The following is a 26,348-nucleotide window of genomic DNA, read 5'->3' on the forward strand; positions in this document are numbered from 1 at the left end:
TTGGTTCAGGGAACACCTATGGTTCTCCTGCTCCAATCAACCTCACCTCCTGTTTGCCAGCCATTTCAACGCCCCCTCTCATCCCCACATTGGCATGTCCATCCTGGGCCTCCCCCACTGTCAAATAAGGCCACACGCAAACTGAAGGAAGAACACCTCATCTTCTGCCTTGGGAGCTTACAACCTTATGACCTCAACATAGAATTCACCACCTTCCAAATCTCTCCACCCTATCCCAAGTCCAGCCCTGCCTCTCTGCCCCACCCCCCCCTTGACCTGCCCATCTTCCTCCCTTCTCACCTATCCAGCCCACCCTTCACACCAACTTACTATAATCACCTCCTACCTGCATCCACCTTAGGCCATCCCACCTACCTTTCCCCCAGCCCCACACCCCTCCCTTATTTATTTCTCAGCTCCCTTCCCCCCTCCCTAGTCCTGAGGAAGGGTCCTGCCTGAAACACTGATTCGCCTGCTCTTGTGATGCTGCTTGACCTGCTGTGCTTTTCCCAGTTCCACGTTTTATCCACTTTGAAATTCAGTACAACTCTTTGTCAGAACTAGAGTCCTACCAGACTCAAAACCTTAAACAAAAGCAGAAATTGCTGGAAAAGCTCAGCAGGTCTGGTAGCATCTGTGAATAGAAATCAGAGTTAACATTTCAGGTCTGGTGACCCCCTCCTTGGAACCCTAACTCTGTACCCCTCTCCATAGATACTGCAATATTGTGTTATGTATTTTAGTTCAGCTATCAATTTTTTTTTTAAACATTTTATCTTTATCGCTGTCCTCCAATTGAAAAATGGCGAGTATTTCAGAAATTGTCAACAGTTTGAGGATGAGGAAAGGATGTTTGTCTAGCCATTAAGCTTTGGCAGTACAAAGACCACTGAATATTATTTTAGCTTATAAGCAAAGTTGTACAACCCAAACATGGGTTCACCTCCCTACATGAAATTGTCAGGCCATCCACAATAAGATTCCTTCACTAGCAATAACTGTAGTACTGATGCAAGTCGAGAGTGTGGTGCTGGAAAAGCACAGCAGGTCAGGCAGCATCCCAGGAGCAGGAGAACCAACGTTTTGGGTAAAAGCTTGAGGACTAGGAAAGAACGCTTGTCTAACCACACATAAGCCATTGAGGTATGGCAGTACAAAGAGGGCTTTTGCCCGAAATGTCGACTCTCCTGCTCCTTGGATGCTGCCTGACCTGCTGTGCTTTTCCAGCACAACACTCTGGATTTACATCAGGACTACAGTTACTGCTAGTGAAGGAATCAGGGTGACCTGACAATTTCATGTGGGGAGGTGGACCCATGTTTTGAGCTGTATGTCTCTCCAGCACCTGCAGGCCTCACTTTCACACAGTGCTGATATAAACCTAGATCTGATTTTATTACATCGATTTGGATTTTTAAGCATTTAAGGACTCAGCACTAGAACTATCACATTGCCACACCGTGGCTAGCTCCAATATAACAAAACATTGCAAAAGGACAGCACTGAAAACAACAGACGTTAGAACTCAAAGTAGTTTTCAAAACACGCACTTTCACTCATTATCTATTAAAACTATTTCCCACAACTTTAGATGCATGTTGAGGTAACTAAACAAAAATAAATACACCCCAACTGTGCGTACCTTAAGATCCAGAAGCTTGTTCTGGGTTGTGTTACAGTCCTGAAAGAGTTAAACAATAGTGATGTAAAGTCCCAAAACACATCTCCTTAACAACAGAACCAGCTCAACTCCAAGGGACACGTCACATGGTAATTCTCAGGTCAACCTGCCGAGCCCAGGAAAGAGATCAGCGTTTGGAAAACCGCTCCCCGTTCAATTCTGCTCGGGGACTTGACTCAGGATTGGTGAAGATTCCAGTTTATTCCACTGACCCCAAGCTGTTATTCTATCCCAACCCGGGGGGAGGGGGGGGCATAAAACTGCCGCAAGTGTCCCAAAGGAATCGACCTTCATTAAGTTCGATCCCGTTTCTAAGTGTCCCGTTCCCTCCGCAAGCGAAATAAAAACCAACAAAAGTTGTGTCCAGGATTATCTGCAAAGTCTCAGGGCTGTGAGAGCAACTGAACAAGTTATTGCTGTGTTTAAGAGAAACAGGACCCTCTGGAAGATTTACAAACACACTTCTCTCCTCTGGTCCAACAATCCAAGTAGACACCACACACCCAATAAAACAGGTCAAACAAGAAAAGCAGACTCAATGTAGTGTATTAACAGAGACCTTGCTGAGCCCAGTTTCAGTCTGCTGTAGTGGGGGAACACTGAGTCTAGGACAAGACCCCCCCCAAAGCCGGGTATCAGCTTGGCCCCAGTAGACAACTGCAGGAGAGTGGCTGTATGTTGTGGCGCGGTGTAAGCTCCCGCGGGAAATGTCCCCTTTCTCATGGGCTTTAAAGAAAAAGGGCACCCGGTTACCTCGGTGGACGAAGCCGGAGACAAACTAATGCAGGCTTCCGCCAGTGGACTAACATCAGAGGGAGGGAGTAAACACACAGAGGAGCTCTCAATCTCTCAGACCTGCAGCTCAGGCGCGGCCAGTGTGCACAGAGTGACACATCTCACACTTACCCAGAACAGGCTCCCCTGCAAAATGACTCTCTCCAGTTCCCCTGGCTGCTCCAAAAGCATAAAGAAACTGTTTTCCCAGCGGGATCACACAGCCAGGGGGTGGGGGGAGGAAGGAGGGAGAGGTTATCCTCACTTTGTAATCACTTCCTCCACGTTCGAACAGCAACTTCTCTCCAAGGCACCTGAGCAACAGCCCGCAGCCAGACTGAGGCCGGGAGTGCTCAGGTCCTGGGGAGCGATGTGAGAAGGCAGGGTGGGAGAGAGGGAGGAGTTGTGGATCTAACCTGTGCTCAGGCAGCCATCTCCCGGTTAGACACCGCCAGCAGAGGGAGCCGCCCTTTACAATCAGGTCAGTTAGGGCTCAGTGTTCATGCGAAACAGGACACTGAAACTGGGTTTAACAAGATCTGTGTTAATGCAGGACACTGAAACTGGGTTTAACAAGGTCTGTGTTAATGCAGGACACTGAAACTGGGTTTAACAAGGTCTGTGTTAATGCAGGACACAGAAACTGGGCTCAAAACAGTTTGTGTTAATGTAGGACACTGAAACTGGGTTTAACAAGGTCTGTGTTAATGCAGGACACTGAAACTGGGTTTAACAAGGTCTGTGTTAATGCAGGACACAGAAACTGGGCTCAAAACAGTTTGTGTTAATGTAGGACACTGAAACTGGGTTTAACAAGGTCTCTGTTAATGCAGGACACTGAAACTTGGCTCAACAGGGTCTGTGTTAATTCATGACACTGAAACTGGGCTCAACAAGGACTGTGTTAATGCAGGACACTGAAACTGGGCTTAACAGGGTCTGACTTCATGCAGGGCACTGAAACTGGGCTGAACAAGGTCTGTTTTAATGCAGGACACAAACTGGGCTCAACAGGGTCTGTGTTAATGCAGGTCACTGAAACTGAGCTCAACAAGGTCTGTGTTAATGCAGGACATTGAAACTGGGCTCAACAAGGTCTGTGTTAATGCAGGTCACTGAAACTGAGCTCAACAAGGTCTGTGTTAATCTAGGACACTGAAACTGGGCTCATGCAGAACACTGAAACTGGGTTTAACAAGGTCTGTGTTAATGCAGGAGACAAACTGGGCTCAACAGGGTCTGTGTTAATGCAGGACACTGAAACTGGGTTTAACAGGATTTGTGTTAATGTACAGGACACTGAAACTGGGCTCAACAAGGTCTGTGTTAATGCAGGACACTAAAACTGAGCTCAATAATGTCTGTGTTAATGCAGGACAGTGAAACTGGGCTCAACAGGGTCTGTGTTAATGCAGGACAGTGAAACTGGGCTCAACAAGGTCTGTGTTAATGCAGGACAGTGAAACTGGGCTGAACAAGGTCTGTGTTAATGCAGATCATTGAAACTGGGCTCAACAGGGTCTGTGTTAATGCAGGACACTGAAACTGGGCTCAACAGGGTCTGTGTTAATGCAGGACACTAAAACTGGGTTTAACAAGGTCTGTGTTAATGCACGACACAAACCGGGCTCAACAGGGTCTGGGTTAGTGCAGGACACTAAAACTGGGCTTAACAGGGTCTGTGTTAATGCAGGAGACTGAAACTGGGCTCAACAAGGTCTGTGTTAATGCAGGGCACTGAAACTGGGCTCAACAAGGTCTGTGTTAATGCAGGGCACTGAAACTGGGCTCAACAAGGTCTGTGTTAATGCGGACACTGATACTGGGGTCAACAGGGTCTGTGTTAATGCAGGACACTGAAACTGGGCTCAACAAGGTCTGTGTTAGTGCCGGGCACTGAAACTGGGTTTAACAGGGTCTGTGTTAATGCAGGACACTGAGACTGGGCTCAACAAGGTCTCTGTTAATGCAGGAGACTGAAACTGGGCTCAACAGGGTCTGTGTTAATGCAGGACAGTGAAACTGGGCTCAACAAGGTCTGTGTTAATGCAGAACACTGTAACTGGGCTCAATAAGGTCCGTGTTAATGCAGGAGACTGAAACTGGGCTCAATAAGGTCCGTGTTAATGCAGGAGACTGAAACTGGGCTCAATAAGGTCCGTGTTAATGCAGGAGACTGAAACTGGGCTCAATAAGGTCTGTGTTAATGCAGGACACTGAAACTGGGCTCAACAGGGTCTGTGTTAACTCAGGACACTGAAACTGGGCTCAAAAGGGTTCTGTGTTAATGCAGGACACTGAAACTGGGCTCAACAGGGTCTGTGTTAATGCAGTACACTGAAACTGGGCTCAACAAGGTCTGTGTTAATGCAGGACACTAAAACTGGGCTCAATAGGGTCTGTGTTAATGTAGGACACTGAAACTGGGCTCAACAAGGTCTGTGTTAATGCAGGGCACTGAAACTGGGCTCAACAAGGTCTGTGTTAATGCAGGACACTGAAACTGGGCTCAACAAGGTCTGTGTTAATGCAGGGCACTGAAACTGGGCTCAACAAGGTCTGTGTTAATGCAGGACAGTGAAACTGGGCTGAACAAGGTCTGTGTTAATGCAGGATACTGAAACTGGGCTCAACGAGGTCTGTGTTAATGCAGGACAGTGAAACTGGGCTCAACAGGGTCTGTGTTAATGCAGGACAGTGAAACTGGGCTCAACAGGGTCTGTGTTAATGCAGGATACTGAAACTGGGCTCAACGAGGTCTGTGTTAATGTACAGGACACTGAAACTGGGCTCAACAATGTCTGTGTTAATGCAGGACAGTGAAACTGGGCTCAACAGGGTCTGTGTTAATGCAGGATACTGAAACTGGGCTCAACGAGGTCTGTGTTAATGTACAGGACACTGAAACTGGGCTCAACAATGTCTGTGTTAATGCAGGACACTGAAACTGGGCTCAACAAGGTCTGTGTTAATGCAGGAGACTGAAACTGGGCTCAATAAGGTCCGTGTTAATGCCGGACACTGTAACTGGGCTCAACAAGGTCCGTGTTAATGCAGGAGACTGAAACTGGGCTCAATAAGGTCTGTGTTAATGCAGGAGACTGAAACTGGGCTCAACAGGTCTGTGTTAATGCAGGACACTGAAACTGGGCTCAACTGAGTCTGTGTTAATGCAGTACACTGAAACTGGGCACAATAAGGTCTGTGTTAATGCAGGGCACTGAAACTGGGCTCAACAGGGTCTGTGTTAACTCAGGACACTGAAACTGGGCTCAAAAGGGTTCTGTGTTAATGCAGGACACTGAAACTGGGCTCAACTGAGTCTGTGTTAATGCAGTACACTGAAACTGGGCACAACAAGGTCTGTGTTAATGCAGGACACTGAAACTGAGCTCAATAATGTCTGTGTTAATGCAGGACACTGAAACTGGGCTCAACAGCGTCTGTGTTAATGCACGACACTGAAACTGGGCTCAACAAGGTCTGTGTTAATGCAGGACAGTGAAACTGGGCTGAGCAAGGTCTGTGTTAATGCAGATCATTGAAACTGGGCTCAACAGGGTCTGTGTTAATGCAGGACACTAAAACTGGGCTTAACATGGTCTGTGTTAATGCAGGACACTAAAACTGGGTTTAACAAGGTCTGTGTTAATGCACGACACAAACCGGGCTCAACAGGGTCTGGGTTAGTGCAGGACACTGAAACTGGGCTCAACAGGGTCTGTGTTAATGCCGGACACTGAAACTGGGCTCAGCAAGGTTTTCCGTTAAGACCATTTCCTTCTATACTCTCTTGTCATGTCCACTCCTGGCACCTTCCCCTTCCACCGCAGGAATTGCAAAACCTGCGCCCACACCTTTGCCCTCACCTACATCCAAGGCCCCAAAGGAGCCTTCCACATCCATCAAAGTTTCACCTGCACATCCATCAATGTCATTTATTTTATCTGTTGCTCCCGATGCAGTCTCCTCTACATTGGGGAGACTGGACGCCTTATCGCACAGCGCTTTAGGGAATATCTCTGGGACACCAACCAACCAACTCCACTGTTCTGTCGCCCAACATTTCAACTCCCCCTCCCACTCTGCCAAGGACATGCAGGTCCTGGGCCTCCTCCATTGCCACTCCCTCACCACCCGACGCCTGGAGGAAGAACGCCTCATCTTCTGCCTTCAGACCATTGGCATCAATGTGAACTTCACCATTTCCTCATTTCCCCTCCCCCCACCTTTTCCCAGTTTCAACCTTCCAACTCAGCACTGCCCTCATGACCTGTCCTACTTGTCAATCTTCCTTCCCACATATCTACCCCCACCCTCCTTTCCAACCTATCATGTACCTTCCCCTCAGTCCCACACCCCCCATTTATCTTTCCATCCCCTCAGCTCACAGCCCCCATTCCTGATGAAAGGCTCTTGCCCAAAACGTCAATTCTCCTGTTCCTCTGATTCTCCCTGACCTGCTGTGCTTTTCCAGCACCACACACTCAATTCAGCAAGGTCTATACCATACTCTTGGACTGGGTCAGCTCAGTCTGTGTTAATGCATTGAGACTGGGTTCAGCAAGGACTGTGCCAGACCCTGACACTGGGCTCAGGAAAAACAAGTCGTGAAGTTTCCATGGGTGACCGCTTTGGGAACAGTGACCATAAGTCTGTAAATTTCGAAATAACTATGAAAAGGCATAAGGATAGTGCAGAAGTTGCTGACTAAATTGGGGGAAGGCCAATTTCGATAGCATTAGACAAAATCTGTCAAACATAGCCTAGGAGCAGCAACTTGCAAGGAGGTCTGCATTTGAAAAGTGGGAGCCATTTAAAAGTAATAGAGCGAGAATGGCCAGCGTGTTCCTCTCGGACTGAAAGGCAAGGGCCAGGGTACCCTGGATACTGAGGGATATCGAGAGTTTTGTGAAGAAAAATAAGGATGGGTGTAGTGCATTAAAAACAGGAGAGGCCCTTCAAAAGTACAGAGAATGTGGGAGGCTGCACAGAGAGGAAATTTGGAGGAGCCATGAAATATCTACGGTAGATGAGGTCAAGAAAAGCCTCAAATCTTTTTGGGTTAGTAATAATATATTAATGTGACTTGAAAGAAATTCTGGGATTTACATATTAATGAATCTAAAGCTGCAACCCATTCTAAAAGGTGATAGACTCAACAGCAATCTAGGTTTGTTCAGTATATCGCATCAGTGAGCTCTTGCTATAAATTCTGTGTCCTATGATCCTACTCCACAACCACCTGATGAAGGAGCGGCGCTCCGAAAGCTAGTGCTTCCAATGAAACCTGTTGGACAATAACCTGGTGTTGTGTGATTTTTAACTTTGTATAGCCCAGTCCAACACCAGCTCCTCCACATCATCCTGAGTGCCATGCATAAGAATCTCTGCATTCTTACAAGGCTGTTACACCATTCTTGAAATGTATTGTGTAGAATTTAGAAATATTGAAGATAGGTGCAGGATTAGGCCATTCAGCCCTTCGAGTCTGCTGTACAATTCAACATGATCATGGCTGCTCATCAATACATTGTTCCTAATCTCCCAATACCCTTGATCCCTTTAGCACCAAGAATTCTATCTAACTCGTTGAACACATTCAATTCAAAGCCGTCTGAACTGCTTTCTGTGGCACTGAATTTGACAGGCTGGTCACACTCTGGGTGAAGAAATGTCTCCTCATTTGACCCAATATTCTAACTGGGGCCTAACCTGTGACTTATAGAGACACCCTTGCTTTGTGCCCATCTTTAAAGACAGTCTGTGATAAACGTCTATGCAAAGCCATGAAATCTGTATACGCCTAACAACATCTTATTTTCTGAATGAAAAGAAAGGCAAATGTTGATACTGAGGTCAGAAATTGTTCTACTTTTCCAAATTTACCTATTGTTGTTTCTTAATTATTCTTGACTTGTTGTTTGTGGAATTAAATTATTCATCTTCAGGATATTCTTCCACCATTTCAATTCAAATGGACAATCATTATTGCTACTCATTCCCCTTCCATTTAACATTGTTCCACCAAAAGCTGCCTGAAAGCCTATGATACTCCTTTTCAGAGCCCTATTGTTCGTGGGCTGCCATGGGGAATGAGGGGAGGGGTGAGGGAGAATCTGAGAAAGAGGACAAAGATGGGATTATATGGGTAACATTTGCTTCTATAAAACTCTACCTCCATCCTGGAGATGCAGAGAGAGAAGTCACTCCAGAGCTTTGTTACCATACAATATTCTCCCCCAAGGAGATCATTTAGAAAATCTATTGTTTATTCAAACAATCTGAAACCTATTTAAAGAAATCCAACTGCCTTCTCAGTTGAAATTAAGGTCACTTCAGCCATAATTATTTCATCATGGATCCCTACAAGGGCAGGAATGATTAAGAATACAGAGGAACCTCGATTATCCGAAGGACACGGGCAGGGAGTATTTTGTTTGGTTAATCGAATGCCGGATAACATAGTTTAGCCAGGCATTGGGATCTTGCCAGATAATCCAATATTCAGATAATCAAATGCTGGATAATCGATGTTGCTCCATACAGATCAGCAGGTACCAAATTATTATTCAAACAGAATCATAATGATACTGAGGCTCCAGGAAGTAAGACAAAGTCCAGATCAGTCGGCTGAGACAGACTCCTTGCCTAATTTTAATGATTAAGAAGGAATTGGCGATGTGAGGGAAGAGGCTCCAGTCTTTTACAGAAAAAAGGAGTGGGCCGGGTGAGGGAGTTATACTTAGGAACTGAGGCAGCAGTTAGGGGAGAACCTAGGTGATCCATTGATGACTTTTAATGTTGTTTTTAACTTTACCCTTGGGTAATGGTTTAAATATGTACCAAGGAGAAATAAGGGACTATTTGAATTTTATCAAGCTCAACTAGTTGAACTACATGATATAACTACAAATAACATCAAGTGGTCTTTTGAAACTGGAACTTCTTGTTAGTTAAATAAAGTATCACAAAGCTGGCAGGAGAGGTGAGATGTTGCAGCTGTAACATATGGAGGTTGATGGTTCTCAGTGTGATCCACAGCAACTGTGCCTGCAGTCAGTGTCTACAGCTCGAGCAACTTTGGCTCAGAGTTAATGAACTGGAGTCAGAGCATCAGGAAAAGGGAAAGTTGCCTGGAAAGTTGATTCCAGGATGCAGTCACATCCCTTAGGCTAGGGACTTCCACGCTGTGGTTTGTGGTCAGGGGGATTGCAGCCGAGAGCACGAGTCCTGAACACCTGTACCTTGCCTCGTGCCGGAACATCTCCTCAGGGCTGGACAGGAATTTAGAGTTGGAGGGGAAGGATCCAGTACTAAAGACATGGGCAGGACAAAGAAAGAGGTTCTGCTGAGGGTGTATGAGCAGGTGATGAAGGAGCTGTGCTATTGGATTCTCTTTCACCTGAACTGTGCTAGGACAGTGTTCTGGTGAGTCACATAACCAGGGTGGTAGATGATGACTTTAAACTAAAGAGAGGAAGGGTGAAGGTTCACTTAAAGGGAAACTTAGAAAGTTTAACGAGAAATAATGAGGCAGTAATGTCAGGCTATGATATGGGGAATGATAACCAGATTGTGATAGGAAGAGACACATCATACAAACATAAATGGCAATCAGTAAATAGGGTCAGAGTTGGGAAGTTGGTTTAAAAAAATACAATTTAAAAGCTCTTTTCCTGAACACATGCAACATTTGTAACAAGATCATTGAATTGGCAGCACAAATTGAAATATTGTAAATAAGTTTGCTATTGCCATTTGCCATTGCTGAGATTGCATCAGAGTCAAGGCTGTATACTGAATAATCAAGGGTATTTGACATTTTGAAAAGATAGAAAGAAACAAAAATAAGGTAAGAGAACTAAAATAAAAGTTAAGATTAGTACAGTGGTGACAAATGATCTTGACTTGGAAGATCAAGATGGAGAGTCAGTTTGGATGGAGACAAAAAGTCATAGGTAGAATTAATCGACCCCTAGCCATAGAATAGGCACTTGTGGAAAGATAATACAGTAAGCTTGAGCAGTTTTAATCTTCATATAGACAAATCAAACTCCCAAATGTAGCATTGGGAATGAGTTCACAGTGTACATTTAGTACTTTGAACAAACCAGAAAACACCATTTTAAACCGATGTAATGAGACAAAATAAAATAATAAAGGGGTCTCTCGACATGAGTACTCATAGAATGAAAGAATTTCACATTCATTTTGTGAGTAAGAAATTTAGATCTGAAATAGCACCCTAAAATTAAGTAATAGACATAGCAATGGTATGAAGACAGAGGTGGTTACAGTTGACTGGGGAAATGGGTTAAAATGTAAGATGGCAGAAAAGGAGTATCAGAAAAGTGAATGGGACCAGAACTGACAAGTCTCTTGAACCCAACGCCTGCATTGTCAGCTGCTTAAAGGAGCAGCTCCAGAGACAGTGGATCCATTGGTCATCATTTTCAAAAGTTCACTAGACATTGGAACGGTTCCAGTGGATGGAAAACCGCAAATGTAACATTGCTAGAAAATAAAAGAGGGAGGTAAAAAGCATGAACTTTATTCCAGTTACACTAATAACTATCATAGCGAAAGTGTTAGAATCCATTATTTTGGATGTTGTAAAGGAACCTTTAAAGAATCCGAATGCAATCAAAGAGAGTCTACGTGGTTTTATGAAAGGGAAATCATGTAACAAATTTATTAAAATGCTTTGAGAATGTAATGAGTAAGGTGGATAAAAGACAACCAGTAGATTAATGTATTTGGAGTTCCTCAAGTCATTTAAAAAGTTCACAGTAAAATATATTTCCATGGATAGATGATTCCCAAAATAAATGGGGTTGCACAAGGGGTCAATCTGTGTTAATGATTGGATAAATCAACCTGGGGCATTAGAGTCAAATTTGCTATGTGTGAAACCCGTAGAATCCCTACAGTCCGGATACAGGGTATTCAGTCCATCAAGTCTACACTGACCCTCCAAAAACATCCTATCCAGATCCAAACCTCCTACCCTTTCCTTGTAACACTCCATTTCCCATGCCTAACCCACCTAGCCTGCACATTGCTAGGCACTATGGGGAATTTACTAGGCCAATTCACCTGACCTACACATCTTTTGGATTGTGGGAGGAAACCGGAGCACCCGGAGGAAACCCACGCAGACACGGGGAGAACGTGCAAACTCCACACAGACAGTCACCCGAGGCTGGAATCAAACTCAGATCGCTGGTGCTGTGAGGCAGCAATGTTAACCGCTGAGCCACCGTACCACCCCAAATCTATCATATGATTTGCAATAGGTTTTGGCCTGGGCCTCTCTCCCATGGCAACAAAATCATATTGACCTATTTTGAGAATACACGTTTTTATTTAAGGACTGTGTGGAAAACCTGGAAGACGTGGAACAAGTTGGACTTTTTCCATGATTGAAAAGGGTATCATGTGGCTTGATCATGGAATTAGGTCAATCTGGCTAGAATAAAGACAAGGAACTGCGGATGCTGGAAATATGAGTCAAAAATAGAGAGTGCTGAGCCAGAGACAGAGGGTCTGGCAGTATCTGCAGACAGGCTAACAGAGTTAATGTCTCTAGTCCAGTGACCCTTCGTCAAAACGCCCTGCTGTGTTTTCCTAGCACTCTCTGTAATTTAATCTGGCTGGTGGCTATATTGAAATCTTTATATACCCAATAAAGTTTCCAAATATAGCATTTCTGACTCTCTTGTAAAAGCTGAAAGTCTGGACTCTGACCACTCTCCAAAGAGTCAGATCCAGAATTGAAGACTATGTCTGTCAGCTCTTCAATCTTATCAATAGGAAACCTAGGAGGCTGTGAGAAGTCACTAAATTCTATCCTTTGTCTCTCAATCCTTGGCCAACAGATATTGTTTGTGTGTGTGTGTGTCTGTCTGTCTGTCTTTGTGTGTGAGTGTGTGTGTCTTTCGGTGTGGGTGTGTGTGTGTAGGTTTGTGGACGTGTGTGTGTGTGTCTTTCGGTGTGGGTGTGTGTGTGTAGGTTTGTGGAGGGGTGTCTGTGTGTGTGTGTGTGTGTGTGTGTAGGTGCATGTAGGTGTTTGGGATTAAAGAAATATACTTTTAATTCCTGATCATAGCTTAGATATTATTCACTTTTTGCCACTTATTTTAACAATATTGTTTGTAAAATGAAGGAATTATTTTGAATTAATTAAAGAAGCCTGGTGGAAATAACTTTTATTCTGGATAGTCATATAAAAAAGAAGCACTGGACTATTTTGGTGATGATTCAACCCATGAACACTTACAGAGTGACTAGTGGGGCTTGAATTTCAGCACATAACAGCTATCCTCAGGCAGAATTCTTAGCATCACACTGGCCACCATTCAGACCCCCCACTCTATATTACCATAACCTAAAAGAGACATGTTAAAATATAACCAACCTATAAAGTCTCACCTTGGCAGCAAAATATTTCCTTTGGAAAAGGTTTATCAAATAAAGGGCTTCTGTCTTGCGCTATTGTTTCCATTGAACATTTAATTGCTGCTTAAAACTTGGAATGACACCATATATTTCAAAACAGCCTAGTCAGAACTAGTACATCATTCAACCATGAGAAACCTCTGGATATTGTACCTTTTACCTGGTTGCCCAAGGTTAACAATGTAGAGGAATAAGATGTCTTTGTGCTGTGTGTAAAAATAATGTCTCCCATGAGCGTCTTGTAACAGCCATTCCTTATGCACGTTGACCTTCAGGCACCAGACGCCATCTCTAAAACATAATGTATCAATGAACTTTGTCACCTGTCTGAAGCCATTATGAGAGGCTGTTGCTGAATTTCCACGTGAAGTCAATTTTCAGCTAATATCCACATTTTAAACATGAGCTGGTGAATTTGGGATCCATTGATTCCTCAATCATTGTCTGACATTTACTGTACCTTCAGTCCTCTTTTAAAATCTTCTACTATTCCAATACATCCTCAACAGAGCATCCAGTCTCAGTGATTTCCCTCGAGAAATTCAGTGACTGCAGGTCTCTGTGGGCCCCTATGTAATGTGATCTGAGGAGTTGTCTGACCTAAGTGGCTGGATTTAGACGGTGAACGCACGAATTGGAAGGACAATCAGTCCCAGTGAGAAATGGAAATTCTTCAGCATTTTGGGGGAAGCTCAGTGACCAGACTCTCAGCCAATTAATGGCGAGGGAGTGGACTTCGAGTCAGATCACTGGATATGTAGGCCGTGTTCTGAGGGCTGCTGTTAGAACAGTAATTTTTACATTTGTAGGATGTATGCTTTTAAAATTTCAGAGGATGGATGAAAACGTGGAACATGGGACAGGACAAGAACATAAAAATTTGCAAAAATAAACGTTGGTTTCTCTTGTGATGTTGCAGGTCCCCACAACCCCAGTGAATCTCAGAGAAGACTGTAGAGTTAATCTTCTGCATTCAAACCACAGCAATCCCTTTCACGTCACCTGGAGCTGTCTGTGTTGCTCATCTCCCAAAAGAGCAACCCCCGTGAAAATTTATAAACGCATCAAAAACAAATTCTAAACAGCTCTTTAATTGCCTTAATTGGCCTGATCATTAATGCGAGTATGTTTACTTGTCTGCCTTACCTCACCCTCATCCTTGCACAAATCCTTGGATTGGCATGGATCAGCATGCAAGCCATCAGTGCCACGTTTTTGGGTTAGTAAGTTCCGTTCCGACCTAAGTTGGCTCATGAAAGTTTTGGCCAATGCGTAAAAGGCGAATCTTAAAGAATTGACAGATGCCTGAGAGCTTGAGAGAACAGATTTATTGCTTCCTTCTGATTCTGATCCTCCTCCATGGCTTCACTTGCAGCTTCCTGGGATCTCAAGGGACTATTGACATGACATCAGGAAACTGAGGTGAATTATGCCATATACCGAAGGTCTGTAAACACTCAGTTAACACATTCTCAGTGCTCAGAGGAAAGAGGAATCATTTGGTCTTTGGTGTTTTTGAATTTGAATTAGGTTTATAGTCACATGTCCTCAAATATGTCCAGTGAAACGTTTACAAGTCGCCACTTATGGTGCCATCTTAAGTATAAGGTACCTAGATACAGATTCTTCAGTACAAATTCTTAGGAAAAACAATTGAAAAATAAAGAAATAAAAAGTCCAGCATTATAGATCATAGGAATGCAGAAGAACACGGAGAGATAAAAAGTTCAGAACAACATTCCTTCCAATCTAGTCAATGCCAGCACCTAGCCTCCAGTCCCTGCCAGGCCTTGATCCCAGACCATACCAAGCTTCACCTCAAGGCTAGGAGGTCACTCTAGAATCACCTCAAGGCTAAAAGTCCATGTTGAGACACTGCCATCTGCCACCAGGAGACCATCACGCTGGATCGGGAGACTGTTGGATCCTGCTACTGCCAGGATGGGAGAGCACCAGGCCAGGCCGGGAGACCGCCAGTCTGGGAGATCACCAGGCCAGGAGACCGCCAGACCAAGCCACACACTGCCAGGCTTGGCCAGGAGAGCACCAGGCCGGGCCGGGAGACTGCCACACTGGATCTTCACTGAGGCCGAGCGTCCGAGCCTGCACTGAAGCCCAGAGGTCAGGGTATTGCCGAGAAGAATGAAGAGAAAAAACACACAAGAAAGAAAAAGAGGGAAAAAAGGAAATGGACAGCTGAAATCTCCTACTCCACGCCATGATCAGGCAATAATGATCAGAACAAGTTATCCTCTGCTCCCACGGGGCCCTCAGTTTCTCCATCACCAACAAGCTCTCAGGATTTTTTATTCCATCTCCCCTGTGGTCTGAGCAGGTGAGAGGAGATGGTGAATACAGGAATTACTGCTGCACGACAATCTTCCACAGCTGCTGCTAGTAACCTTTCTCTGACAATGTGGACATTCTGCTAGGATATGAAGGAAGCATCTTAAACACATCAACTGTGGAAATGGATATTGCCAGGCTGGCTGATAATATGGGATTTCCAAACTGTAACCACGTGCCTGTTCAATGTGGCTACATCTTATAGACATTCCAGCAAGATTAAGGACACACACAGGCTCCTGTGTGAATGAAGGGACAGGTATGATAGAAAAGCAAGATATTCTTCCAACTTTGTTCTGTCCAGCATTCAGCCCTAACACACAGTCTGGTGCCAAAAGGCCTGGCAGCAGCAGCTGTAAACACTTCATTTTTTCAACCTCATCAGACCAGGACATTTCTTACAGCTTGGATGTACCCTGATGAAATCTTCGATCTCTCGGCTTCACAATTCATTATCTACATTGCTCTCTGACTGCAGGAAGTTACATAATTAAAGTTGCAACCTGGAAAATATCTCAGGGCCAACAAGCCTCTCTGAGGGTCCCCAACAGTCTTTTCCGTCTGATCCTAGTTCCCCAGTTGTCACAGTGTAAACTTTGTTCCCAAATTTTCTCCACTTACTAATTTGGAACTTTCCAAATATCATTGTTAGACATTAAAGGATAACCCCTTTTAATGTTGATGGCAGTATGGTGTTTATATATTCACACTTCACTTGCAGAACAGTAGTCAACTTTAACATATTCAAAATGCAAAATCGGAATCACTGCCAGGCGCATACTATCATTTAATCTGAGTCACTGCTAATAAAGTGGAGGAAGAATTCAACTAAAATACTTCCCATAAGTAGAGCATTTATCTGATTTGACTTTGCCCTGTATTAATTATTCAGAATTTAGTGACGTTACTGTTTATCAAAATATTCTAGTATCATACATTTTGTAAAGTAAACCAGTTTTTACAAGTCTTTATACCTGAGCAGGTCATATTTAATATACATGATGTGGAGGAGCTGGTGTTGGACTGGACTGAACAAAGTTAAAAATCACACAACACCAGGTTATAGTCTAACAGGTTTATTTGGAAGCACTAGCTTTCAGAGCGCTGCTCCTTCATCAGGTGGTTGTGGAGTATAAGATTGTAAGACACAGAATTTGCAGCAAAAGATTACTGTGTCCTACAGTGATATATTGAATAAACCTGGATTGTTATTTCTTTCATCTTTTAGAATATATGTTTTGGTTCATTAATATGTAAACCCCAGAATCTCTTTTAAGTCACCATCTCGAGATAACTTAAGATTTTATAATAAAAGGTGACATCTCAATATGAGGTCAGAGTCTGTCTGTATCCCAATCTTGAGTCCGACTGGTTCTATTTCCAAAGTGGAATTTACAAAATATTACATGGATTGACTGCCTGCAGATTGTGCATTTTTTGAGCAAAATAGGGTATGTCTGCAAATATAATTCAGCAAATACAAATTCACCCCCTAGACTTTTACGTGTGCATGCATGCTTGAGAGAGAGAGGATGTGAGTGTGTGACTATGAGTGCACAAGAGTGTGTGGGGTATGGTGGAGTATAAGCCAGTGAGAGAGAGAGAGTGTGTGTGTGTGTGTGTTTTGTGTATGACAGAGGGTCTGCGTGAGTGTGAGTGTATGTAAGAGTGTGTATGTATGTGTGCTTGTGTGTGTGTGTATAGTGCAGTGGGCTCACCTGTAGTGTGACATGAACCCAAAGTCCAGGTTGAGGCCATCCCCATGGGTACCAAACTTAGCTATCAGCCTCTGTTCAGCCACTCTGCATGGTCTCCTATCTTGAAGTCTGCCTTGGAGGATGGTCACCTGAAGATCTGAGGCCGAATGTCCCTGACGACTGAAGTGCTCCCCGACTGGGAGGGAACACTCCTGTCTGGTGATTATTGTGCCATGTCCATTCATCTGTTGTTGTAGTGTCTACGTGGCCTCACCAATGTACCATGCCTCGGGGCATCCTCGCCTGTAGCGTATCAGATAGACAATGTTGGCCAAGTCGCACGAGTACCTGCCACGTATCTCACACACACACAAGCACATGTACACACATGCACACGTACACACACACTCTTACACATACTCACACATTCACGCAGACTGTCTCTCATACATATGCTGATTTAATATGACTTTGCAGGAGAATGGGACAATCACTATTTATGAGGCCAGCAGTGTGATGGAATACTTCCCACTTGCCTGGACGAGTATAGCTCTAACACTCAAGAAACTTGACAACAGTCAGGATAAAGCAACCCATTGGCATTCCAGGCACCATCTTCAGATTTCACTCTCTTCAGCACTGACATGCAGTGAGACAGCAATGTGTACCATCAAAAAATGATCTGTAGCGACTCACCAAGGCTCCTGAGACAGCATCCTCTAAACGCACAGCCTCGCCCATTTAGAAGGACAAAGGTGACCGATACATGGGAATATCACCACCTTCCTGTATATTCTCCTTCAAACCATTTATCACGCGAATTTGGAATTATTTCACTGTCCTTGGATGGACGTATTGGGAGTCCCTCCCTAACAGTATTATGGATGAACCTAACCCCATGGACTGCAGAGGTTCAAGAAGGCTGCTCACAAAGATTTACAAGGATGTTGCCAGGGTTGGAGGATCTGAGCTACAGGGAGAGACTGAATAGGCTGGGGCTGTTTTCCCTGGAGCGTCGGAGGCTGAGGGGCGACCTTATAGAGGTTGCAAAATTATGAGGAGCATGGATAGGATAAATAGACAAAGTCTTTTCCCTGGGGTCGGGGAGTCCAGAACTAGAGGGCATAGGTTTAGGGTGAGAGGGGGAAAGATATAAAAGAGACCTAAGGGGCAACATTTTCACACGGAGGGTGGTACGTGTATGGAATGAGCTGCCAGAGGAAGTGATGGAGGCTGGTACAATTGCAACATTTAAGAGGTATTTGGATGGGTATACGAATAGGAAGGGTTTGGAGGGATATGGGCCGGGTGCTGGCAGGTGGGACTAGATTGGGTTGGGATATCTGGTCGGCATGGACAGGTTGGACCAAAGGGTCTGTTTCCATGTTGTACACCTCTATGACTCTATGACCACCACTTTCTCCAAGGAATTAGGAGCGGACAATAAATGCTGGCCTATCCGGTGATATACGCACCTCTTGAATTAATAAAAGCAATCCTCTTTTCCTTCTTTGTGCTCCAAGTTTCACTCTTCCCCTCCTAAATGTTGAATCTTAGGGAAGTTTAATTCCAGCGGTGAAAGCACATTTAGACTGAGAAGACTATATTTTTAACCAATCTTATCCTTGTTCAACATCTGCAAAAGGCTGTGGAAAATTATGACAAAAGGTTATTGCCATTTTCCGTTCTCATGAGCACTGCCATCAACTGTTGTGCATCAGTTGAAAACTGATGCACAACAGACGAAAGGATTTTCATTCTTTCCTGCCCAAGATGGGAAGGAGAAGGTTGGGGTCAAAAGAGTGCAACCCCCACCCACCAAAGTTGCCAGGGAAACAGATGAAATTGTTGTGTGTTTTTTTAATCAGAGTGCTTTAAGGGGAAGACCCCCACATCCTGAGTTGTATAATACCATCTCTCGAGCCAGATTGATTCGAAAAATAGGTAAATATTCAGGGATCACAGTTTCCCATTTGCCACTGGGCAATGATTTGGTGACAATACTTGGCGTGTGTCCATGGTGAGTGTTTGGAAATGTACGGACACCTAGCCTCATTATGGCTGCTTTCCATTAGCCTGAGGAGGGAGGGAGGGAGGGAGGACAGAAAGAGGTCTACTGCAACAAGGGGGAGCTGCAGATGGCCACGACAGAAAGAAAAAACAGAAAGAAGATGATGTCTGAAGGCACTACCTTATTTATAGGGTATAGGTAGCTCTTCTATAAGTGTTGCTTTAGAAACAGCACTTAAAGTGTTGGCGCTGTAATCGCGTAACAGCTAACACACGTTTTAAAAGTTCACGCTTGAGAAACAGTGTCCCCAGTTTGTCAATCACGTTACAACATCTTCCCAAGAACACAACATATTCCCTAGTTTGGCAGAGGGATGGGAACCAGAGCTACATATCTGAGGGGGGGATAGTTGTAGATGGGGCAGTGACAGGATGTAGTGAATCTATTGGGAGGGTTTTTCACGTGGTAAAACAAAGGGACTGGTTAAAGTGTGCCTGCTTTAACACAAGGAGTGTCAGAAATAAGAGTGATGAACTTAGAGCATGGATCAGTACTTGGGGCTATGATGTTGTGGCCATAACGGAGACGTGGGTTTCACAGGTGCACGAATGGTTGCGAGATGTTCCAGGGTTTAGAATGTTTAAAAAGAACAGGGAGGGTGGAAAAAGAGGAGGGGGTGCAGCATTGCTAATCAGAGAGTGCATCACAGCTACAGAAACGAAGGTTATTGAGGAAGGTTTCTCTACTGAGTCAGTATGGGTGGGAGTTAGGAACAGCAAAGGAGCAGCCACCATGTTGGGGGTTTTCTACACACCCCCTAATAGCAGTAGGGCGATTGTAGAACTCGTAGGCGGACAGATTTTGGAAAAATGCAGATGTGACAGGGTTGTTGTTACGAGTGACTTCAACCTTCCCAATATTGACTGGAACTTCCTTAGTGCAGATGGTTTGGATGGAACCGTTTCTGCCAGGTGTGTTCAGGAGGGTTTCCTTACTCAGTATGTAGACAGACCGACGAGGGGAGAGGCCATTTTGGATTTGGTGCTCGGCAATGAGCCAGGACAGGTGTCAGATCTCGCGGTGGGAGAGCACTTTGGTGACAGTGACCACAACTGCCTCACATTTACCATAGCCTTGGAGAGGGAAAGTAGCAGTTACCGAGGGAAGATAATTAATTGGGGAAAAGGAAATTATGATACTATTAGACAGGAGTTGGGAAGTACAGACTGGGAGCAATTGTTCCACAGAAAGTGCACACAGACATGTAGAGACTGCTTAAGGAACAGTTGCTGTGAGTGATGCATGAATTTGTTCCTCTGAGACAGGTAAGAAGGGGTAAGATTAAGGAACTTTGGATGATGAGAACAGAGGAGCTTCTCGTCAAAAGCAAGAAGGCAGCTTACGTAAGGTGGAGGAAGCAAGGATCTAACACAGCTTTAGAGGATCACAGGCTTGCTAGAAAGGAGCTCAGAAATGGACTGAGGAGAGCCAGGAGTGGGTACAAAAAATGCTTAGCAAGAAAGATTAGGGAGATCCCAAATGCATTTTACTCATACATATGAAATAGAATGATCAGGGAGAAGGTAGGGCCGATCAGGGATAGCCCTGATTGTGTGTGGAGTCTGAGCAGATAGGGGAAGCCCTAAATGAGGTTTTTGCTTTGGTTTTCACTAAGGAAAGGGACCTTGTTGTGAATGAGAACTTTGAGGAGCTGGGAAACAGGCTTGAACAGATTACGATTGATAAAGCTGATGTGCTGGACATTTTGGCAAACATTAAGATTGCTAAGTCCCCAGGGCCAGACCAGATTTATCCTCGGCTGCTCCAGGAAGTGAGAAAGGAGGTTGCTAAGCCACTGGCAAAGATCTTTGCCTCCTCACTCTCCATTGAAGTCGTACCAGAGGATTGAAGGGAAGCGAATGTTGTTCCTCTTTTCAAGAAGGGTAATAGGGAAATCATTGGCAATTACAGACCAGTCAGTCTCACATCTGTGGTCAGCAGGGTTTTGGACAGAATTCTGAGGGATAGGATTTATGACTATTTGGTAAAGCTTAGAGTGATTAAAGGCAGTCAGCATGGCTTTGTGAGGGGCAGATCATGTCTCACAAATCTTATTGAGTTCCTTGAGGAGGTGATGAGACAGGTCAACGAAGGTCGAGCAGTGGATGTAGTGTATGTGGACTTCAGCAAGGCATCTAATAAGATTCCCCATGGTAGGCTCATTCATAAAGTGAGGAAGTATGGGATACAGGGAGGTTTGGCTGTCTGGATTCAGAATTGGCTGGCTGACAGAAGGCAGAGAGTGGTTGCAGATGGAAAGTATTCTGCCTCGAGGTCAGTGTTGAGTGGGGTCCCACAGGGCTCTGTTTTTGGGCCTCTGCTCTTTGTAGTTTTTATAAATGACTTGGATGAGGAGGTTGAGGGGTGGGTTAGTAAATTTGCAGATGACACAAAGGTTGGAGGTGCCGTTGATTGTATCGAGGGCTATTGCAGGCTGCAGCGTGACATAGACAGGATGCAGAGCTGGGCTGAGAAACGGCAGATGGAGTTCAACCTGGATGAATGCGACGTGATGCATTTTGGAAGGTCGAACTCGAATGCTGAATATAGGATTAAAGACAGGATTCTTGGCAGTGTGGAGGAACAGAGGGATCTTGATGTTCAAGTACATAGATCCCTCAAAGTTGCCACCCAAGTGGAGAGGGTTGTTAAGAAAGCATATGGTGTTTTGGCTTTCATTAACAGGGGGATCGAGTTTAAGAGCCGCGAGGTTTTGCTGCAGCTCTACAAGAACGTGGTGAGACCACACTTAGAATATTGTGTCCAGTTCTGGTCGCCCTACTATAGGAAAGATACAGAGGCTTTGGAGAGGGTGCAAAGAAGGTTTACCAGGATGCTGCTTGGACCGGAGGGCTTGCCTTACGAAGAGAGGTTGACTAAGCTCGGACCTTTCTCTCTGGAGAGAAGGAGGAAGAGAGGTGACCTGATCGAGGTATACAAGGTAATGAGAGGCATGGATAGAGTTGATAGGCAGAGACCTTTCCCCAGGTCAGGATTGACTGGCACGAGGGGTCATCATTTTAAGATATTAGGAGGAAGGTATAGCGGACATGTCAGAGGAAGGTTCTTTACGCAGAGAGTTGTGAATGTATGGAATGCATTGCCAGCAGTGGTGGTGGAAGCAGAATCATTGGGGACATTCAAGCGACTGCTGGACATGCACATGGATAGCAGTGAGTTGAGGGATACATAGGTTAGATTATTTAATTTTAAATTAGGAATAATCCTTGGCACAACATCGTGGGCCGAAGGGCCTGTTCTGTGCTGTATACTTCTATGTTCTATGTTCTAAAACGCATGTTGTAACAGGATGACCTGTATGCAAAAGCTGTTTCCTATACTGAGGAGGCATGTGATGTCAAGTCAGTGCAGGTATCTGGAGTGTCCTACAAGAAGACCTGCTTTCTGCTGGTCATTCATTACCAATGACTGCGAAAGTCAACACCATCCTTAATTTACTCAGATTCAATCACTTCCAGGTTGCCACTGGAGATATAGAAAGGATCTTGTTGTCAGTAGTGCCAGGTAGAGGTTTCAACCAAACCTGGCAAGGTGTGGGTATATGCTTCTCCCGCATTAACATTGTTAAGATAATCAGCACAGGGAATTATGCTTCTGGATGGTTTCCCAAAGGCAGAGTCATTGACAAATTACAGATGGAAACATCCTGAAGGAGTGACTGCTGAGTGAAAAGGGATTAACGCCTTCAAACTTGGCCAACAGTAGCTCCAAAGTGATGAGGAAGGTGAAGCTCTCCATGAAGCCATGTACTGACCGTATCATCGAGAACAACATCGGAATGTTCTTGTTGTGCTTCAGCTACCTGGACAAGTCTGGAGGCATGCTTCAGACCGTCTCGGTGAATATCTGTGGTGCCCTGGGCGTTCTGGATAGCAGCGAGGTTCAGAGATCCATGCAGAACCTCAGCTCTCCTTACCCGACGGATATTCCAGGGCCCTGGAGAAAGACTCACTGAGGATATTCCTGCCTCAGGTGTCGGCATGCTGAAATACCTGCAAGATTTGGTTTATAACTTCACACAAGCAATTCCATAACCCTTCCTCCATCCCTATCCAATTTCTTTTCAAGTCTTTGCCTGTTGCCAGATCCGTAAGCTTCAGAGCAAAACATTTCCAGGACAGTACAACTTTCCCCTCACATTCCTGAATCTCTTGCCCCAAACTTGAAATCCAATGACCAACCAATGGGAACAGCGTTTCTCTGTCTACCTTATCAGGAATTGTACCAATCTTGTACACCTTGACCAAATCTCCCCTCATCTCCTTTACAAAGACAGGGGCATGAGGGAGAAGGCAGCATTGTGCTGAGACCAGGAATCTGCTCCGGGCAAGGAAGGAACATAATGAAGCAGTATACCAGGTCAAAAAGTCACATTGGGTAAATCTTGTTCATGTTTTGATTTCATTTAATTAATCAATTATAAACTATGAATAGATCAATTAGTTAATTTGTACATCTAATGCCATGGTGAGGAGTTATCATAATTATAATCAGCATTCAGTTATTTAATCAGCTCAAAGGCATAATGTAAAATTGAGTAGCAAAGAACATTAAGATTAAAATGTTGTGAATTTTTCAGTGAACAATGATGAGTTAACTAAAAGTACTGACCTCCTTGTACACATGCAGCTGGAGGAGTTTGGGCCCTGGGTTTCAGGCCTTATGTATCATCATTCGGATATACACACCAGGCTGAGGGGTTCATAAATAACATGGTTCTGGATGCGGCCACCTCATAGCACAAGGGTGTACAGGGAGAAGGGGAACTGCTGACTCGCCAGACTGTGAGGGAAGAGACAAAAAAACTGCAGATGCTGGAATCTAAGGTAGACAAGCAGGAGGCTTGGAGAACACAGCAAACCAGGCAGCATCAGGAGGTGGAGAAGTCAACATTTCGGGTGTAGCCCTTCTTCAGGACTGGGGGTGGGTGTAGGGGGAGCTGCAGATAATGGGGTGCGTGCTGCGGTAGGGATAGGTGAACACAGGTAGAGGGTACAGTCTGGTTGGTCGATGAGAGGAATGAATCTGATTGGTAGCAGGAAGGAAGGGTCGGTCAGAGGAATGGAAGGGAGGGGGAGGAGCTGGGAAGGGAGCTGGGAGATGGGAAGGGAGGTTATTTGAAATTGGAGAACTCAATGTTGAGTCCAAATATGCAGGTTGAGCAAAGGTCCCTGCGAGCATCTCCTTTTCCAAACAGTAGTCATTTCTGAAGTCTCGTGCGAGTGAAGGCTCCTCCAGAGAGTACTGCCAGAACCAAGCCCTTGGCATTACCAAGCTGTACAGGGGGCATGAGAATCATTGAGAAATCAATCATAGTAGGGAATGTAATGGCTAGGGAACAGACAGTAAAGCTACGGACATACTTGTGAATCCAAGCTGCTATGCTGCCTCCTTGCTTCCAGGGATGTCTCTGAGCAGTTACAGAACATTCTGTGGGGACAGGGTAAATAACCGATTGAACCATATCAGTACCAACAAGATCAGTATAAAGAAATAGGTGGTCATGCAGGCAGGTTTTAAAGAGTAGGAAAAAACAAACAGGGCCTCAGAGGTGATAATCTCTGCATTATTCCCAGGGCTACATGCTAGTATAGTAACAGGATACAGGAAATGGTTATCGTCTTGGAGACATGGTGTATGAGGGTGGACTTTAGATTCCAGGGTCATTGGGATTGGTTCTAGGGTAGACACAATGTCTACAGTCTGGATAGGTTCCAATCAACACAGCAGGAACCAATGTCCTGAGAGTCAGTTTGCTCATTGGGAAGATATAAAATGACTTAGCAGGAGAATAGGAACCAGCAGATAACATGAGAAAGGGAAAAACTAGGGCTGGGAGAAATAGATAGTACTAAAGTAAGAAGTATTGGGTGGAGCCAGAATAAGAGGAAATATATATGGTCGAAATTGAGCTTATTACAAGAATGCACAGTGTCTGGGCAAAGAAAGTTGATGAACTGCAGACACACGGCAGTATGTGGTTGTGGCAATAATGAAAGCTGACTCATCAAAGGGTCAAACTGTGCGTTTCTGATGACAGGGAAGGTGAGAAAGGAGGTGTGGGGACAATATTGATCTTGAGTACTGGAGAGAGAGAGAGAGAGAGAGAGGATGTCCTCTTGGCACTTGGATTGACATTGAATTGTAGTCATGTAACCCCTGTCATGAGGCAGTCACTGCAGGTTGCTTTCTTAAAGAGAGTTCCAAGAAAGACTGAGTATTAGCAAGAGAGTTCTCACTGAACATGTAGCAATAAGGTGAAAGTGAGGACTGCAGATGCTGGAGATTGGAGTCAAGATTAGTGTGGTGCTGGAAAAGCACAGCAGGTCAGGCAGCATCTGAGGAGCAGGAAAATCGATGTTTCGGACAGGAGCCCTTCATCAGGAATGAAGCAACATAGCAATAAGGGTCAAGGATGGAATCTATTTGGTTATAGTTAAGAGCTAATAAAGAAAACATCAAACTAGTAAATATACTGAAAACAACAAATGCTGGAGATCACAGCCAGCACCACTAATCCAGAAGCTGGTTTCCAGCATCTGCAGTCATTGTTTTTACCTTGGAGATCACAGCCAGTCAGACAGTATTCACGGAGAGACAGAAAGCGAATGTTTCGAGTCTAGAGTCCAGAGTCAGAGCTGTAGTAAAGTGTGGAGGGGACAGCGTTTATGCTAATAGTTTGTGGTGGAGTGGTGTAGGGATAGTGGGTGTGGGGTGCTGGTGAAGAAAAGATGCAGATAGATCAGGTTAAACAATCAGAATGTGAGAATGGCAGAACAATGCATGTCTCCTCCCAGACTTGAAAGAGCAGGCAGTCCCCCTGGGGTGGTGAATCACAGCACAAACTGGAAAAACAACATCTCATCTTCAGACTAAGTTAAAAATCCCACAACACCAGGTTATAGTCCAATAGGTTTATTTGGAAGCACTGGCTTTCTGAGCACTGCTCCTTCATCAGGTAGCTAGTGGAGTATCAAATCGTAAAATACAGAATTTACAGCAGAAATTTACAGTGAGATGTAACTGCGAACACACTGCATCACACTGTAAACTTTTGCTATAAATTCTGTGTCTTATGATCTTATACTCCACAACCACCTGATGAAGGAGCAGCGCTCCGAAAGCTAGTGCTTCCAATTAAACCTGTTGGACTATAACCTGGTGTTGTGGGATTTTTAACTTCTCTCGGCACATAAACAGTAAAAGAGAGGTGAAAGGAGGAGGAGAACAAATCGGGGAGTATCACATGGATACCAAGGGTGTGACTGAGGTACTAAATGAGTACTTTGCACTAGTT

General features: G+C 44.6%; 1 protein-coding gene across 3 annotated transcripts in view; it reads right to left on the reverse strand.

Annotated features, from left to right (window-relative positions):
• fhip1aa (FHF complex subunit HOOK interacting protein 1Aa) overlaps positions 1 to 2,802 on the reverse strand; it is a 199,752-nt gene extending 196,950 nt beyond the window's left edge. For 2 of the 3 annotated variants that reach the window (XM_087973450.1, XM_043699695.2), the window contains exon 1: positions 2,588 to 2,802. The gene's annotated coding sequence lies outside the window, so the exon portion shown is untranslated. Of the gene's footprint in view, positions 1 to 1,642; positions 1,682 to 2,587 lie in introns of all 3 variants that reach the window. The other variant, XM_088000826.1, reaches the window with a different exon arrangement.
• Between the last annotated feature and the right edge of the window lie 23,546 nt (positions 2,803 to 26,348).

This window comes from Chiloscyllium plagiosum, unplaced genomic scaffold (genome assembly GCF_037043375.1).
Source record: "Chiloscyllium plagiosum isolate Xiang-an unplaced genomic scaffold, Cpla_swu_hap1 HiC_scaffold_1, whole genome shotgun sequence".
NCBI classification, from domain to species: Eukaryota; Metazoa; Chordata; class Chondrichthyes; order Orectolobiformes; family Hemiscylliidae; genus Chiloscyllium; species Chiloscyllium plagiosum.